The following is an 18,555-nucleotide window of genomic DNA, read 5'->3' on the forward strand; positions in this document are numbered from 1 at the left end:
TTTTGTCCGGAGGCTCCTGTAGCGCCTCCCAGAGGGCATGAGGGTAAACAGTCCATGCGCTGGGTGACAGGAGTCTTTAGAGACCTTCTTGGCCCTCCTGTGACAGCGCCTCCTGTATATGTCCTCGATGGAAGGAAGAGAAGCTCCAGCTATTCGCTGGGCGGTCTTCACCACCTTCTGCAATGCCTTCCGGTCTGAGGCAGAGCAGTTCCCATACCAGACCGTAACACAGCTGGTAAGGATGCTCTCGATGGTGCAGCGATAGAAGTTCACCAGGATGTCTGAAGAGAGGTGGTGTTTCTTCAGAGTCCTCAGGAAGAAGCGACGCTGGTGAGCCTTCTTCACCAAACTGGAGCAGTTAGTCGTCCAGGTGAGGTCCTGTGAGAGGTGGATCCCCAGGAATTTGAAGCTGGACACACGCTCCACCACTGCTCCGTTGATGTGGATGGGTGGGTGGATGTCCGTCTTCCTCCTGAAGTCCAGGACGAGTTCTTTAGTTTTATTGGTGTTGAGCAGCAGGTTGTTGTTGTGGCACCACGTAGCTAAACGGTCCACCTCCTCCCTGTAAGCTGACTCATCGTTATCCTTGATGAGGCCAATCACCGTGGTGTCATCTGCGAACTTGATGATGGTGTTGGAACCATGTAGAGCTCTGCAGTCGTGGGTGAAAAGGGAGTAGAGGAATGGGCTCATCACACAGCCTTGTGGTACTCCGGTGTTTACAGTGAGGGTAGGGGAGCAAGGATGATCTAGCCGCACATGTTGTGGTCTATTGGTCAGAAAGTCCAATAACCAGTTGCAGATGGAGATGCTGATGCCCAGGTCCCTGAGTTTGGTTATCAGCTTGGAGGGGATGACAGTGTTAAATGCTGAACTGAAGTCTATGAACAGCATTCGGGCGTATGTGTCTTTATTGTCCAGGTGTGAGAGGACAGAGTGCAGTGCTGTGGAGACTGCATCTTCTGTGCTCCTGTTCTTACGATAGGCGTACTGATGGGGGTCCAGGGTTGTGCCAAGACCAGCTGCTCTAAGCACTTAGTTATGATGGGAGTGAGTGCTACTGGACGATAGTCATTGAGACAAGCCGGGGTGGAATGTTTTGGTACTGGCACGATGGAGGTGGATTTGAAGCAGGTCGGCACAACTGCATGAGCCAGGGATAGATTGAATAAGTCCATCAGGACCCCTGCTAACTCCGCAGCACAAGTTCTGAGCACGCGTCCAGGGATGCCATCGGGGCCCGCAGCTTTGCGTGGATTGATCCTGCTCAGTTCCGGTCTGACATCAGTAGTGGAGAAAGTTAAGGGTTGGTGGCCAGCAGTCAGCTCTACCTTGCTCGCTTGTACTTGATTGTCCTTCTCAAACCGAGCATAGAAGTTGTTTAGCTCATTGAGGAAGGAGATGTCAGTTGAGGGGGGAGAGGCATTGGTGGGCTTGTAGTTGCTGATAACCTGAATGCCCTGCCACATAGATCGGGGGTTGGAGTTGGAGAAGTGCCCTTCTACCTTCAGCTTGTAGTCGTGTTTGGCTTTCTTAATACCCCGCTTCAGGTTAGCTCTGGCTGTGCTGTAGGTTTGTGCATCCCCCGATCGGAAGGCGATGTTACGGGCCTTCAGCAGGAGACGGACATCCCTATTCATCCAGGGCTTCTGATTAGGGTACATGGTGATCTGTTTCTGGGTGGTGACACTGTCTATGGAGGTGGAGATGTAGTCCAGTACAGATGAGGCATAGCATTCAATGTCAATGTGAGAGTCACAGGTTGCCTTAGTGGCAAATGTATTCCAGTCTGTGTGTTTGAACCGGTCCTGCAGCTTGGAGTCTGTCCCCTCCGGCCACACCTTTATTGTCCTCACTGTGGGTTCGACCCGTTGAATGAGTGGTGAATACTTTGGGGAGAGAATGAGAGAGAGGTGGTCTGACTGTCCAATGTGGGGGAGGGGTGTAGCTTTGTAAGCTCCAGCTATGTTGGAGTAAACATGGTCCAATGTTCTGTCTCCTCTAGTGTGGCAAGAGACATGTTGATAAAATCTGGGGAGGACTGTCTTCAAATTTGCGTGGTTGAAGTCCCCCGCAACAATAAAAGCAGCCTCAGGGTGTGTTGTCTGCTGTTTGCTAATGGCTGCATGTAGTTCTTTCAGTGCAAGCTTAGCATTAGCATCTGGTGGTATGTAAACAGCAGTAACTATGGCTGATGTGAGTTCTCTAAATCTGCTTTTAGTCTTGGTTTCAAATGGTATTAAAATACGACGCTGACCCAAAACAAATGTCAAAATAGCTGTTATTAAAGGACACAAAATCCAAAATCCTGAGTCTAGATCTTACCCTTTTGAGAATTCCTAAAAAAAAAAAAAAAAAAGACTCGCTAACTACTATTGATGACTATTGGGGGTACATAATTGTTTTGGTCTCCATGCATCCATATTCTGTGGTTACAGTGTCTTTGAATTAATGCCTCTATAAATTAACAAGCCTATGGTTTGGGCTGTTCCAACGTAGCATCCTTATCATGATCACTGTCTTAATGTAGTAATTGTAGTGTGATTGTATGCAGCACTTGTACTATAGCAGGCATGCTAAATTAATCAATTTTATTTACCATATTTTCACGACCATAAGGCGCACTGTAATAAAAGGCGCAGTCTCAGTTACGGGTGCTATATCTGTATTTAAAACATACATAAGGCGCACCGCATGCTAAAACATACAGTAAAAAATGACAACAGAAGTAAAATGGTGAGTTTCGACACATTTATTGAACAAAATATTCATTCTTCCGCCACAAAACCATCAAAGTTTTCATCTTCTGTATCTGAATTAAACAGCTGCGCTATTTCAATGTCCAACATCCCGAATTCCTCTTCAGAATCAGAAGCAGATTTATTGCCATTGTTCATGTAATACACAGTATTACACAAACTAGGAATTTGTCTTGGTGAGACGCTGCGACATTCAACATAAAGAAGACCACACTAGAATAAGATAAATAAAATAAAAATAAGACATATATACAGTATATACATAAATACTAAGTGGTAAGAGGTAAGTGGTAAGAAATAGTGCAGGTCAATGCAGGAGTAATGTGATGTATTGTCCGTGAGTCCGACTGGCTGCTGTACATGGTGCTTAAGTGATAAGTCACTTGGTGTTCAGCAGCCTGATGGCAGAGGGGAAGAAGCTGTTCATGTAGCGGGAGGTTTTGGTCCGAATGGACCGTAGTCTCCTGCCTGAGGGGAGGGGGGAAAACAGTCCGTGACCAGGGTGGGAAGGGTCGGCCGTGATCCGACCTGCACACCTCCGGGTCCTGGAGATATACAGGTCCTGGATGGATGGCAGCCTGCAGCCGATCACCTTCTCGGCAGTGTGCACGACGTGCTGCAGCCTCAGTCTGTCCCTGACGGTGGCACCAGCAAACCACACGGTGATGGAGGAGGTGAGGATGGATTCGATGATGGCCGTATAAAACTGCGCCAACATCCTGGGAGGCAGTTTGAGCTTCCTCAGCTGCCGTAGGAAGAACATCCTTTGCTGGGCCTTCTTGATGAGGGAGCTGATGGTTGGCTCCCACTTAAGGTCCCGGGTGATGGTGGTGCCCAGGAAGCGGAAGGAGTCCGCGATGGTGATGGGGGAGTCCATGAGGGCAAGGGGGGGGCAAAGGGGCTGTGACTTTCCTGAAGTCCACAATCATCTCCACTGTCTTCTGAGCATTCAGCTGCAGGTTGTTGTGTCCGCACCAGGACACCAGTCGAGCCACCTCCCTCCTGTAGGCAGTCTCATCGCCATTGGAGATGAGCCCGATGAGGGTGGTGTCATCCGCAAACTTGATCAGCTTGACAGACTGGTGGCTTGAGGTGCAGCAGTTAGTGTACAGGGAGAAGAGGAGGGGGGAAAGTACACAGCCCTGGGGTGATCCAGTGCTGATGGTGACGGAGTCCGAGACAGTCTTCCCCAGCCGCACGTACTGCCTCCGATCCGTCAGGAAGTGGGTGATCCACCTGCAGAGGGAGTCAGGCACACTAAGCTGGGACAGCTTGTCCTGTAGCAGAGCGGGGCGGATGGTGCTGAATGCAGAGCTGAAGTCCACGAACAGGATCCTCGCGTAGGTTCCCGGGGAGTCCAGATGCTGCAGGATGGAGTGAAGGGCCAGGTTGACCGCGTCGTCCACAGATCTGTTAGCTCTGTAGGCGAACTGCAGTGGATCCAGGAGGGGGCTGGTGATGGACTTGAGGTGTGGCAGGATCAGGCGCTCTAAGGACTTCATGACTACAGAGGTGAGCGCCACAGGTCTGTAGTCGTTAAGCCCGGTGATCCGTGGCTTCTTGGGGACAGGGACGATGGTTGAGGTTTTCAATCAATCAATCAATCAATCAATCAATCTTTATTTATATAGCGTCTTATACAATCAAAATTGTTTCAAGGCGCTTTCCAGAATCCCAGGGCCTGACCCCAGACAAGCAACAGTGGCAAGGAAAAACTCCCCTTTAACAGGAAGGGGCAGGCTGGCACCTGGCACGACTCCAGGGAGGAGTTGAAGATGTCTGTGAAGACAGGAGTCAGCTCCTCTGCGCAGTGCCTCAGGGTGGAAGGAGACACGCCGTCCGGGCCAGGGGCCTTGCGCGGGTTCAACCTGGCGAACTGCCTGCGCACATCCTGTTCACTGATGGTGAATGAAGGGGGGGAGGAGGGGGGAACTGGTGGTAAGTGATGGGGGGGGGACTGATGGTGAGTGGAGGGGGGTGGGGACTGCCTTTGATGGAGTGAGGTCCATGGGGGCAGTGGCACTGGGGGGAGGGGAGGTGTTGGGCATGGCTGACGAGGTGTCAAAGCGGGCATAGTGGAGGGACAGACTCTGACAAAGGGCTTTGTCGTCCTGACCCTTTGAAGCCTGAGGCCTGTAGTCGGTGATCTGCCTCAGGCCTCTCCACACAGAAGCAGAGTCGTTAGCAGTAAACTGCTGCTGAAGTTTCTCCGAATACACAGATTTAGCTCTCCTCAGTTCCTTGCTAAACCGGTATTTGGCCTCTCTGTAGCAGTCTCTGTCTCCACTTTTCAGCGCTGCTTCCTTTTCTTTCCTGATCTGTCTGAGTCTCGGTGTGAACCAGGGCTTGTCATTGGAATAACTCACCCTAGTGCGCGTTGGTAGAATGCGCTCCTCACAAAAGTGGATATATGAGGTCACAGTGTCTGTGTACTCATCCAGATCATGTGAGGCCCCTTTAAACATGTCCCAGTCAGTTGTATCCAGGCACGTGCAACATCATCTGAATCAGACTCACCGACCGGTTCCGCTTCAGCGTTGATGCTGGCTTTTGTGAAAGCTCTTACAATACATGAAGTCGGTATCATAGCTCATGCGTCTACAATCCACCCGCATAGGGTGGCATAACTTGCACACCGCTGCCTCATAGTCTTTGTGAAGGAGTGTTCGCCTTCCGTCATCCAGCGCTCTGTCCGTTTCTGTGGCAGCCGAGAACCACGGTGAACGACGACTTCTCATGCCCCGTTGTGCGTATCGCCACCATGCTGGTCCCTTTTTTCTCCACTGTGTGGGTAAAAGGGATGTCAAAAGTCAGAGGGATCTCATCCATGTTTGTGATGTGGCTGGGCGCGGTTATCTTGTTGCGGCAGTAGGTGCGGAAGATGGCCACCCTCTCCTGGTAATCCGTGCAGCCGCTGTGCAACAGCGCGTATGGAGAGATGCCACCTCCTCATAAAGTGGAAACGCCAAGACGGACCTCCTTGGAAGTGCTCAATGTCCATTCCTTTAGCAATCGCTTTGGCCTTTTGTCGAATGGTAGTAGAGACGCCCCTTCCAGTTGTTCGCTGTTCCACAACCAACTGTTCCACTCGGTCTTCCAGCTCGGGCCACCTTGCTTTGTTCCCACGGAAACTCAGCTTTGTCTTCCTCACTTGGCGCAGTTCATTTTCTTGTTTTCTCCACTTTCTGACCATGGACTCATTTACAGTAAAATGTCTTGCAGCTGCTCGATTGCCATTTTCAGCCGCATATTCGATGGCCTGCAGTTTAAAGGAGGCCTCATACGCGTGTCGCTTGACCGGTGCCATTTTAGGAGGTCCTTATGCATAGGTGTGCCGCTAATCGATGGGCGGAGCGTTTACCGTAGTGCACCCACCAAAGGCACACAGATTTTGGAACTCAGTGCACACACAAGGCGCACCATATTATAAGGCGCACCGTTGATTTTTGAGAAAATCTCAGTGTTTTTGGTGCGCCTTATAGTCGTGAAAGTGGCAAGGGAAAAACTCCCCTTTAACAGGAAGAAACCTTGAGCAGAACCAGGCTCATGTAGGGGGACCCTCCTGCTGATGGCCGGCTGGGTAGAGAGAGGAGAAGGGGAGAGGACATGTAGAGGAGAGAGTAAGTAGGAGAGGAGAGGAGAGGTAGAGGAGAGAATAGGCATAGATCATGCAATACAATACAATACAATACATACATACATACATACATACATACATACATACAGAAGTACATTATAATAAGTAAAGTAAGGTGCAAGTTGAGTGGGTCAGTGGGGTCGGAGGTCAGTATGCAGCTCTGAAGGCGGCGATACCTGCAGATAAATACAGAAGGAGGGGGGTCAGAAAAAGAGAGGAGAGGAGAGGAGAGGAGAGGAGAGGAGAGGAGAGGAGAGGAGAGGAGAGGAGAGGAGAGACCATTTCCCAGTGGGTTGACAGAGGCCTGTCAGGTGATCATGTTTCTGAACCCCGGCAGCCTTGGCCTACAGCAGCGTAACTAAGATGTTAACCTAATGATTAGAGGACCCCCTAACTATGGCAATTTGTCTGTCTAATGTAGTAACTGGGAGTACAGAAATAGTGAAAATAGGTTTTTTCAAAGAGGTAGGTTTTAAGCCTAATTTTAAAAGTAGAGATGGAGTCAGCCTCCTGTACCTGGACAGGGAGCTGGTTCCACAGCGGGAGGGGGGCTGGTAGCTAAATGCTCGGCCCCCCATTCTACCTCTAGAGACTCTGGGGACCACAAGTAGACCAGCATTCTGAGAGCAGAGCAGTCTATTGGGCTGGTAAGGTGTCACTAGCTCCTCCAGGCTCCTCCTCCAATTATTCTAAATTTAACGGGCAGCCAATGAAGAGATGCAGGAGTAATGTGCAGGAGTAATGTGATCTCTTTTGTCAATACCTGACCAATATTATCTCGAGTGATAATGTGATCTAATCTATCCCCGAGAGGTTCAGGACCAAACACCATGACCTCAGTATTTCCTGAATTAAGGAGAAGGAAATTTGAAGACATCCAAGACTTTATGTCTTTAAAACAGGTCTGAAGCTCTAATTACTGCTCTGTCTCCTCTGGTTTCATGGATAGATATAGCTGAGTGTCATCGGCATAACAATGAAAATTTATCTCATGCTGCTGAATAATGTTTCCTAAGGGAAGCATGTACAAGGTGAAAAGGATTGGTCCAAGTACAGAACCTTGTGGAACTCCATGGCTAACCCTACTGTATGAAGAGGGAACACCATGGACATGAGCAAACTGGTATCTATCAGATAAATATGATCTAAACCAGTCTAGTGCTGTCCCTTTAATCCCAATCACATGTTCCAGTCTATGTAACAGGATGCTGTGATCAACTGTATCAAAAGCAGCACTGAGATCCAGCAGAACCAGCATAGAGACCAGTCCATGATCTGAATCTATAAGAAGATCATTAGTAACTTTAAGAAGTGCTGTTTCTGTGCTGTGAAGAGCTCTAAAGTCTGACTGAAACATCTCAAACAGGCTGTTTCTCTGCAGGTGCTCCAGTAACTGAGTCACCACCACCTTAAGAATTTTAGAGATAAAAGGAAGGTTGGATACAGGCCTATAATTTGCTAGTACGTCCAGATCCAGTGATGGGTTTTTTAAGCAACAGCTTAATCACTACCACCTTGTAGGACCGGAGTACATAACCTGTCACTAAAGAACAATTGATCAGATCCAGGATAGAACTGCCTATCATTGGTAAAACATCCTTCAACAGGTGTGTTGGGATGGGATCTAAAAGACACATGGTGGTCTTGGATTTATGAATTAGCGAAGACGCCTCAGAAAAATATATAGGGGTGAAGGAGTTTAAGGGCTCGTTGGAGACTCTGTATGTTCCCACAGTCAGCACATCGGGTGATGGTCCAGTTGTTGGGATGGCCTGGTTAGCTTTTTCTTTGATAGCTAGAACTTTATCAGTGAAGAAGCTCATGAAATCTTCACCACGAAGGGAAGAAGGGATACGTGGATCTAAAACACTGTGACTCTCAGTTAATTTGGCCACAGTGCTGAAAAGAAACCTTGGGTTGTTCTTGTGTTCTTCAATTAAAGAAGGAAAATAAGCTGTTCTAGCCTTGCGAAGGGCCTTTTTGTAAACTACTAGACAGTCTTTCCAGGCTATATGATAGGTATCTATTTTACAAGAACACCGCTTCCTTTCTAGTCTTCGCACTTTCTGCTTAGGGGTCCTAATATGTGAATTACCATATTTTCACGACTATAAGGCGCAACTAAAACACTGAGATTTTCTCAAAAACCGACGGTGCGCCTTATAATATGGTGCGCCTTGTGTGTGGACTGAGTTCCAAAATCTCTGTGCACCTTTGGTGGGTGCACTACGGTAAACGCTCCACCAATCGATTAGTGGCACACCTACGCATAAGGATGCCCTAAAATGGCTCCATCGAATATGCGGCTGAAAATGGCAATCGAGCAATCTTAGTGTTTCCTCTTAATGAGGAGGCGGCATCTCTCCATACGCGCAAGGACAACTGTTGCACAGCGGCTGCCCGCAGGAGAGGGTGGCCATCTTCCGCACCTACTGCCGCGACAAGATAACCGCGCCCAGCCACATCACAAACATGGATGATATCCCTCTGACTTGACATCCCTTTTACCCACACAGTGGAGAAAAAGGGACCAACACGGTGGCGATATGCACAACGGGGCACGAGAAGTCATCGTTCACCGTGGTTCTCAGCTGCCACGGAAACGGACAGAGCGCTGGATGACGGAAGGCGAACACTCCTTCACAAAGACTATGAGGCAGCGGTGGGCAAGTTATGCCACCATATGCAGGTAGATTGTAGAGGCATGGGCTATGATACCATCTTCATGTATTGTAAGAGCTTTCACAAAATCAACGCTAAACCGGAACCGGTCGGTGAGTCCGATTCAGATGATGAAGAAGAGGAATTCGGGATGTTGGACATTGAAATAGTGCAGCTGTTTAATTCAGATACAGAAGATGAAATCTTTGATGGTTTTGTGGCAGAAGAATGAAAATTTTGTCCAATAAATGTGTCGAAACTCACTGTTTTACTTCCGTAGTCATTTTTTACTGTATGTTTCAGCATGCGCCTAATAATACGGTGCGCCTTATGTATGTTTTAAATACAGAAATTGCACCCATGACTGAGACTGCGCCTTTTAATACAGTGTGCCTTATGGTCGTGAAAATATGGTATACCACGGGGCACACCTGATTTACTATCTTTTTCAGGGGGGAAACAGAATCAAGTGTAACTCTTAGTGAGGCTGCTGCACCTTCAGCAACAGAGTCGACCTCGGCGGGGCTAACATTAATGATTGATCCCTGGAGAAACACACGGTGGTCCTGGGATCAGCACAAGGATTCATTAAACTTAGCTACAGCATTATCTGAAAGACATTTGCTATAGAAATACTGTGTTCTGAACATAGAAGAATCCTTAATCATGAATGCAAAAATGATCAAAGAATGATTTGACAGAAATGGGTTCTGAGGGAACACTGACACATGTTCTACCTCAACACCATAAGTCAGAACTAGATCTAGGGTGTGGTTGAAGCTATGAGTTGGTTCGTTTATCTGCTGGAGGAAACCAACTGACTCAAGTAATGAAATGAAGCCATTTATAAAGCTGTCATTTACAACATCTATATGTATAATAAAGTCTCCAATAATAATGACTTTGTCTGTTCTAAGGACCAAGTCAGATAAGAAATCAGAGAACCCAGACTGGAACTCTGAATTTCACCCAGCAGGGGGCCGATATACAACTACAAACAAAAGTGGCTTTTCTGCCTTCCAGTTCAGATGGGTGATGCCAAGAGTCAAATGAACTGGAGCCATGTTTTGGTCTAGGATTGATTAATAACTTGGAGTGATAGATTGCTGCCGCTCCCCCTCCTCGACCAGTAACAGAAGGAACATGAATGTGTTTCAGTATGTCAAAATAAGAAAATAGCACTGTCTGTACCTAAAGCTTTCATCAAAAAAGATACTATGTATTCCTGGAATGGATGAAAGGCCAAAAGTTTTTTGAGAAAGATATTTTTTTAATAGACATTTCACACTGTGGTGTGATATGTACGATCAGACAGATAAAGAACAGCAAAACTGAACAGTATTAAATCTACAGCACATGCGCCATATATCATCATCCCAAGTTGTCTAGCTGCACCAATTTCTGGCAAGTCAAAAACGAATCAGAATTGCTGCAATCAGTGCCACTATTGTGACTTCTCTGAAATGTAAATAAAGCCATATTAAATAGTCCACAGTTGCCCCTTGTTGCTCACTAAATTTCAGTGACATATAAGTGACGTTCCACACTGCCAGCAGCAATTAAAACACCACAGAAAGGAATTCTGTCCTTGGGCATTTCTGCTGACATGACTGATTCACTTTGCTAGACTGAGCAGGATGCTTGGGATATCAGTAGGCAGTATGGTGCATTAAATGCACTCAATAATCAGTTGCCTAATTTCACACCTTAGGCACACCTTGTCAAATACTGTCAGCCTTTAAGCTTCAATCTGTGTGGAAATGTTGCGGCTATCAATGTCCTGTCGTATTAGACTATATTCCAAATGAAAAAATGTCCCTTAGAAATGTCATAATTTTTTTCCCAAGAGCTAAACAGAATAGAAGGCAATGAAAAGGAACCTAAATGGCGTAACGGTCAGATTTTCTCCCAGCATGTTGAGAACTGGTTAATATTCAGCCCATTCTCTGGATTTATTCCTTATTCAAGGAGGGCAGAGCAAACTGAAAAATATGTAATTTTCAATGAATGTGTCAGGGTTTTAACTTCACTCTTTCTGCTGCCTTTTGAAGAAACACATTTCTATTCATGAAGAAAATCCTCTTTATTCATGACGCTGCATACATGTGTCTTTTGTCAAAACTTAAAAAAAAAAAGTTAATTAAATTGCAACTGTGGTTGTCCACTGCATGCACCTTTATCCTAACCAATGACTGACAATTGAATAGAACAAAAGGCAATACTTTCTTTTTTCCCCTTCCAAAGTGAAGGTGCTATACCTACACTTCCTTCTTTTGTAAAAATTATTGGTGTGTCTCTGCTGTTAATGAGTTTTAGAATTAACTTGCAGTAACTTGAAGTGGAATGTGAGGCGCCCACTGAGCCTGATTGTGCTGTTCAGTGGAGAACAGTCAGGGTCTCTATTTCGAGGCAGAACTCATGTGTGCAGATATCTGTGTCTGTTGATCACTCACTGAATAGCTGCCAGCGTTGTGAGGACATCATACTTTCTGTGTCCGTTCATTTACTTTAAGGGATTGGTTTTATTGAGATTTTATCAAGCAGTTAAATTACCTCAAGCTTAAAGTCACAATGACTCCATTATTCCACTCTAAATATTGCTCATTAGGAGACATTTGGCTACACTTTGGCTGTGTGTGTGTGTGTGTGTGTGTGTGTGTGTGTGTGTGTGTGTGTGTGTGTGTGTGTGTGTGTGTGTGTGAGCTAATAGTGGACTAATACTATTTAAGGGACTATGTCTCTCGGCTGGTCTGGGAACGCCTGGGGATTTTCCCGGAGGAGCTGGAAGAAGTAGCTGGGGAGAGGGAAGTCTGGGCCTCTCTGCTTAGGCTGCTGCCCCCGCGACCCGACCTTGGATAAGCGGTGGAAGATGGATGGATTTTTCAAAATGGAAAGTGTTTAAAAACTTTTGCAGGGAAAAGTGTGTGAAAATAATGGGCACCCTGCACCAGGAGGTAGTAGTCAGATCTGTGTGAATGTGGAAAATAAAGCTATACGTGAGTCTTCAAGAAATAAACATTGGAAAAGAGCAAATTTTTAAAATTGATTCCCAATGTTTACATGTGACTCATGGAGTAAAATTTAAGGATTTTTTTTTGTTTTTCTATATTTCATATTACTGAGTAGAACCAAGTGACCAGCTAAAATGGATTTATTCCATTCTACTTTTAAAATAACCTATGGTTAATATGTTAAAAAAAAACATTTTAAGTGTAATAACAGTAAACAAGGTCAAAAATGATCAGATTCTAAAACATGGTAATATCAATAAATACACTAAGTCAGATCTGAATAAGAATTATATGATTTGAGGGTCAGTTACACCAAATACCAAACTAATTTAAGTAATTTCAGGATGCAATGTGATGACCCTGGATAGATGCTCAGATATGGAACCAAGTTTCACTGTCTGCTGGATGTGGAACACAGGGACATTCCTCAGTGCTGCAGCAAAGATCACAACTGCCATTTTGGAAAATGCATATCTTATAGGTGCAGCGCAGTGACTGCAAGTGACCACTTGATGATTCATAGAACTAAAAGAGCATTTTCCACTTTGATTATCCATAAGTGTGTGAAGCACTAAAATAACTCTACCATTCTTTATTGAATCACTGCTGTCGCTCTCTAAATCTTTCCCTTGCTCTCTGTCTGAACTTGGAGGATACAATAGCTGTATGAGATGTCAAGATAATGGCAAAAGTTCCTTTACCCTTCCCTATAAGAAACCATTAAATTTCAGCAATGTTCTACTCCAATTTTCTTCATGACTTTCTGAGCAGCTGTCATTCTTTACAGTCCCAGATTCTAAGCATTAATTCATAAACATTTAACACATTCCCAGTCCCTTGAGAATGCCTTGAGCAACAGCAAAAGCTATTGCAACAGTGACTCGTGAGGATTTTCTTGGTGGGTGTACCCAAACGTCTAACGTTGAGTTGGGGTGGGGGGTTTGAGACATAGAACAAAATTAATGATAAAAACAGCACACTCTACATATAATCATTATTACAGCTCAATATCATAGAATAATTTCAAATACATAACTCAACTTATCACATATATAACCTGACATTTATAAAACTGGCGAGGGCAACATTATTGAGGATGAGGTGCTGAATTTCTTTGCAGTCAAAATTAGGATTTTAAACCAGGATTAAATCGTTTTATTGGCTCGAATAAATTTGACTCCAAGAGGATTGGATCCTCGGACAATTGTTTGACCTCTATGTCATGTAACAGCAGAATGTCGCGCACAAAAGACAACAAATTGAGACAACAATTGCATTAAAAGCTGTTTTAAAATGTTCAATGGTAATGGGACATTCCCTGATTTTGCATTACCTATAACTGCCTTCTGTGTCCTTTTCCAACATAGACACATCAAGCCTGTTCGGGAGACTGGAGCTCATATATGCTGAACTTTGCTATTTGCACAAAATGATGCAACTACAGGCTGTCATAAGTAAACTCTGTCATTAAGGATGTTCTTAACAGTGAGTGCACTGCAATCTCCCAATGATCTGACTGTCATTGATGGTTTGGTGAAGCCAAGTGCAGGTGTCGCCGTGGTGTCGGCTGACGTGGCTGGTGCTGTGCAGGAGCTGGCATCCACAATGCAAGGTACACTGGGTCTGAATGATAGTGATTGGCAATCACCTAAACTTGAAATCTTCAAAAAAAAAACAGCAGTAGAATTCAGTGCTTTGATTATTAGTGAAAGAAAGCTGGACAGCTATGTAGCCTTAAGAAAACCACTAATCAATGAGACTAATCAGGGGGTAAAAAATTAAATTGCATGTTGAGTGCAGATTTATCCTGTTCCAGAGTGATGGGTGCATCACAGTAAGAAGAGAGGCAGAAGAAGTGATGCTTTACAAGCCTGTGGAGGCAGTGCTATGATCTGTGGTTGCTGTAGTTGGCTGGTTCTAGGTTCGGCTACATTATGTGCCCAAAGAATGAGTTCACACTAACTGAATATCTCATCTTGGCTACTTAACAGCCTAACCCTTTCAGGGTCATGGAGAGGGTACATAACAGTCAGAGGAATGGTCTACCCCTGGATGAGTCATCAGTTCATCATAGGGCATATTTGAGCATTTGTGGGTTCTGCACCTTGCTCAAGGGTACCTCAGCACAATGATGGAGTGGTCAAACAGCTTTACTGACAAGGTGGGGGGGGGGAGAACACACAGAACATGAAGGCAGCCCTCCAGGACTGCATGGCACCCAGGGAACGGGTGCGGCCCTCCAGGCAACACAGAGCACGAGCGGCCCTCCAGGAAACACGGAGCACGAGCGGCCCTCCAGGAAACACAGAACAGCAACACACAACGAAGGAGACGAACAGACACGCTCACACGACAGTCACTCAGACAAGACAAACAGACACCCTGGCACTGACAGGCAGGCACAACCTGCTTAAATAGGCAGCAAGATATAAATTGCCTACAGGTACGCCTGCCCACAGTGCCAGCTGCCACCAATTGTGCTCCATTCCACCCCCTGCAGGACAAAGACCGACAACCCAGAACCCCAACATTGCCTCCCCCTCAACGGGCACCTCCTGGCGCCCTACAAGTACCATCAAGGCGGGCACAGCAGAAGTAATGGGGAACGTTACTGTCGGGGGGGGTGTGTCTGCAGCTCCACCGCATCCTGACCCGCCTGGTCCACACTGGCCAGGGTGTTCTGTTACCAAACGGGGTTGAACAGGACCTGAACGCAGACCAGGACACAATGGTGGAGTGGTCAAACAGCTTTACTTACAGGAAGGGGGACACACACAAAGGCAGCCCTCCAGGACTGCATGGCACCCATGGAACGGTTGCAGCCCTCCAGGGCGCAGGGAAACAGACGTGGCCCTCCAGGGCGCAGGGAAACAGATGCGGCACTCCAGGGCGCAGGGAACAGACGCGGCTCTCCAGGGCACAGGGAACAGACGCGGCCCTCCAGGGCACAGGGAACAGACACAGCCCTCCAGGAAACACAGAGCAGCAACACACAACAAAGGAGACAAACAGACATGCTCACACAATGGTCACACAGACAAGACAAACAGACACCCTAGCACTGACAGGCAGGCACAACCTGCTTAAACAGGCAGCAAGATGTAAATTGCCTACAGGTGCGCCTGCCGGCAGTGCCAGCTGCCGCCAATTGTGCTCCATTCCACCCCCTGCAGGACAAAGACCGACACAACCCAGAACCCCAACAAGAAGGAAAAAGAAAAAGACACTGCAAATTCCACAACACAGGAAAAGGGTTTCCAGGTGATATTTAAAACTTATGCTCATGGAACATAAAGTACCAACATCTTGTTATAGGGCTAGAGGAGGTAGTGGTGCATGTACAGTATATCTACAACAGAAGAGCAATTTCAAATAAGAATTATTCACTGAATTTTGGACAGACTTCCAAATGGTTTGATTTGTTAAGATCATACTTTTTTCTGGACTATAAGCCGCACCTGTATCAAATTTTAGAAAGTAAATCAATTTTGTACTTATACAAGCCACACCTGTCAATAAACCACATTTAAACATAGGTCACAGAAGAACTCAGACACAGACCTCTGCCAGCTTATTCTGCAGTTCAACTGCAGAACGCTACTTTATTAAACACTGTACAGAAGACGCATCAACGAAGGGAGGTCTTCAATCACACACATAACCTGGCTTATGGTGTGCAGGTGCAAACAGTAATTAAATACATCAACAACCAGAACTCAATAAATAGAACACTAACATTGAAAGTTGCAAAAGAACATTTACAACAAACAAAAACAGGGTTAACACCAACCTGAACCCATAGACACACTGCCACAAAGCATGCTGGGAAATTCCCACACTGACCCTCCCCAACACGCTACACTACCTTTGCTTTTCAAACAGTGCCTGTGACGCGGCAGTAACATTAAAATAACATACCGGTAAAAGTCACTCAGACGCGGCAGTAACATAACAGCAACACGGTAGCACAGCACCAACAGGGCTGGTTAAAAAATCAAAAACATACAGGTAAGTCAGAGAGCTGTCTTCATCTTCCTCCTGTGTACTGAAACCATGGAAGTCTTCCTCCTCCGTGTCAGATTGTAATAGCGTCAGAAATCCTGCTTTTTTCGTCTTTTTACATTGCTCCAGTTCTTCCCGCTGCCGTTTCCAGCGTCTCACCATCGATTCATTTATGTTAAGTTTACGTCTGTTTATGCTAATTTTATTCATACACAAAACGCAAAGTTACATTAAACTTTGCGTCTTCCTCGACACATATTGTACCTGTCTCACTCTTACCTTTTCTGCTCGAGCGCCCCTAGAAAAAAAAAAAAAAAAAAAAAAAACCTAAATAAGCCGCACCGTAGAATAAGCCGCAGTGTTTAAAGTGTAGGAAAAAAGTAGCGACTTATAGTCCGGAAAATATGGTAATCGTGCTTGAATATATTAAAATTCTGGTTTTACTACCCAAATACAAATTGTACTTCATGTTATTGGCAAAGTACTTGTTACGGTTCGTGGTGGTTTAGGACCCGAACGCAGGCAAGACGCAGTAATGAACGATCCAAAAAATGGTTTTATTAAACAAAAAGGGCAGCCACAAAAATCTCAAAAAAAAAAAAAAAAAACCCAACAAAGTTACCAGATCCACCTAGTCACACGAAATCATCCGACACTGGTAGGCCAGAGTCTTAGGCCTTAAATAGGCGGCTGATCACTGATGTCCTGCAGGTGCGCCAACAGGTGGCCGGAGCATGGCTCCACCACGCCCCCTGCAGGACAAACAACTGGGAATCCTGGATCACAACATTACCTCCCCCTCAACGGGCACCTCCTGGCGCCCTACCAGGTCTCTCCGGGTGGGGGCGGTAGAAGTCACGGGAGAGGTCGCTGTCCAGGATGAAAAGGCGGGGGGCCCACGATCGCCTCGTCGGCCCGTAACCCTCCCATTCGACGAGGAACTGGAACTCTCGTCCCCGTCGACGGACGTCCAGAATGCGCCGGACTCTGTAGGCAGCCCCCCTATCCCTGACCTGGGGGGGAGGCGGGGGCTCAGACGGAGGGACCAGGTCCGATTCAGCGACTGGCCCCCCCTGGAATGGGAGGTGCTTCGTAGGGAGGCAGACCCTCTGGTCAGGCTGATGGGACAGGGCCGGAGTCCGGTGCCGATTGGCCTGCCGTTGAGAGCGCTGGGAAGCACAACCACGTCTCCGCTCTTTCCTCCACCGCCGTACGTCTGCCGGCACCGAGGGCACCGCCACCTTGCCCTCTGGGACGAACAGCCGGTTCGACGGAATCCCACCTTGATCCAGAACTGATTGCTGGGCCGCTGGGACCGTCTTCTCCACTTGCCAGGATGTGGCCCCCAGGAAAACTGCAGCGGCTCTACTCCCGCGGCAGAGCGGACCACCGACCGTGGACGCCTGGATTGCGCCCCCTGGACGCACTGCAGGAGGGCAACGTCCCACCCTCTTAGCTTTCCTGGCGGAGTCCGAACCACCAGGTGTGGCGGTGAGTGCAGAGCGAAGACAGTTGGCCCGACAGGCCACGCTCCAACTCACTCTCCTGGTTGACCAATCGATCTGGGGTTGTGGCGAGCCAGCCAGGGAGACCCGAGAACCCCTGGGGAAGAGGATGCCAGGATGACGAGCAGGCGGATCTGCTCCCGATGGTTCCCGGAGACGATGAGGGTGAGGGGTTGGGTCTGGTGCGTTACCATAGCCGGGCTTGCACGGCCAAGTCCTGGCTTATGAAGCTGTCATCTGCGCCCGAGTCCACCAAGAATGGCACAGAGACCGACTCCTGGCCCCAGCGGAGCGTGCACGGCAGGGTTAAGCGGGGCAGCACGGAACAGGAAGCGCTCGCCAACACTCCCACGCGTGTTGACGAGCCTAGTTCCCCTGGCTGGGTCGGGCAATCAGCGACGAAATGGCGAGCCTGGCCGCAATTAAGGCAGAGGTTCGCCGACCGCCGGTACCGCCGCTCCGCGTGGGAGAGTCGGGATCGTCCCAACTGCATAGGTTCGCCATCCTCCTAAAGGTGGAGCAGGGGCTAGAGTTGACGATTTAACCGGAGCTCCACTTCGCCCGGACGCACTCTCCGAACTCCTCTCTGGCCAGCCCCTGTTACTCTGCCGGTGTCTCTCCCGCAGACGATTGTCCAGCCGGATCGCCAGGCTGATGAGCGTCTCCAGGTCCCCGGACTCCTCCCGGGCGGCCAACTCATCCTTGAGTGCCTCCGCGAGTCCTTGGGTGAACACCCCCTGGAGGGCCGCGTCGTTCCAGCCGCTTCTGGCTGCGAGAATGCGGAACCGGATGGAATAGTCCGCGACGGAGCTGGAACCTTGGCGCAGGGACAGGATCTGGGATGCCGCTTCTCCACTCTGGACCGGATGATCAAACACCCGCTTTAATTCCGCAGTGAACTCCGGGAAACCGGAAGAAGTGGGTGTCTGGTTCTCCAGGACTGCCGTGGCCCATTGCGCCACTCTCCCAGAGAGAAGATT

The 18,555-nt window shown here is 47.6% G+C and overlaps 1 protein-coding gene and 1 long non-coding RNA gene across 8 annotated transcripts in view; one reads left to right on the forward strand and one right to left on the reverse strand.

Annotated features, from left to right (window-relative positions):
• The window catches only part of LOC101072745 (protein shisa-6-like), a 79,314-nt gene that overhangs the window by 27,557 nt on the left and 33,202 nt on the right, over positions 1-18,555 (forward strand). The window lies entirely within an intron of this gene.
• On the reverse strand, positions 13,209-15,775 carry LOC105418689 (uncharacterized). Its single transcript, XR_965780.2, has 2 exons — positions 14,827-15,775; positions 13,209-14,748 (listed from the first exon to the last, which is right to left on the reverse strand). It is a non-coding gene; the product is annotated as an uncharacterized lncRNA (long non-coding RNA).

This window comes from Takifugu rubripes, chromosome 1, assembly GCF_901000725.2.
Source record: "Takifugu rubripes chromosome 1, fTakRub1.2, whole genome shotgun sequence".
Taxonomy (NCBI): domain Eukaryota; kingdom Metazoa; phylum Chordata; class Actinopteri; order Tetraodontiformes; family Tetraodontidae; genus Takifugu; species Takifugu rubripes.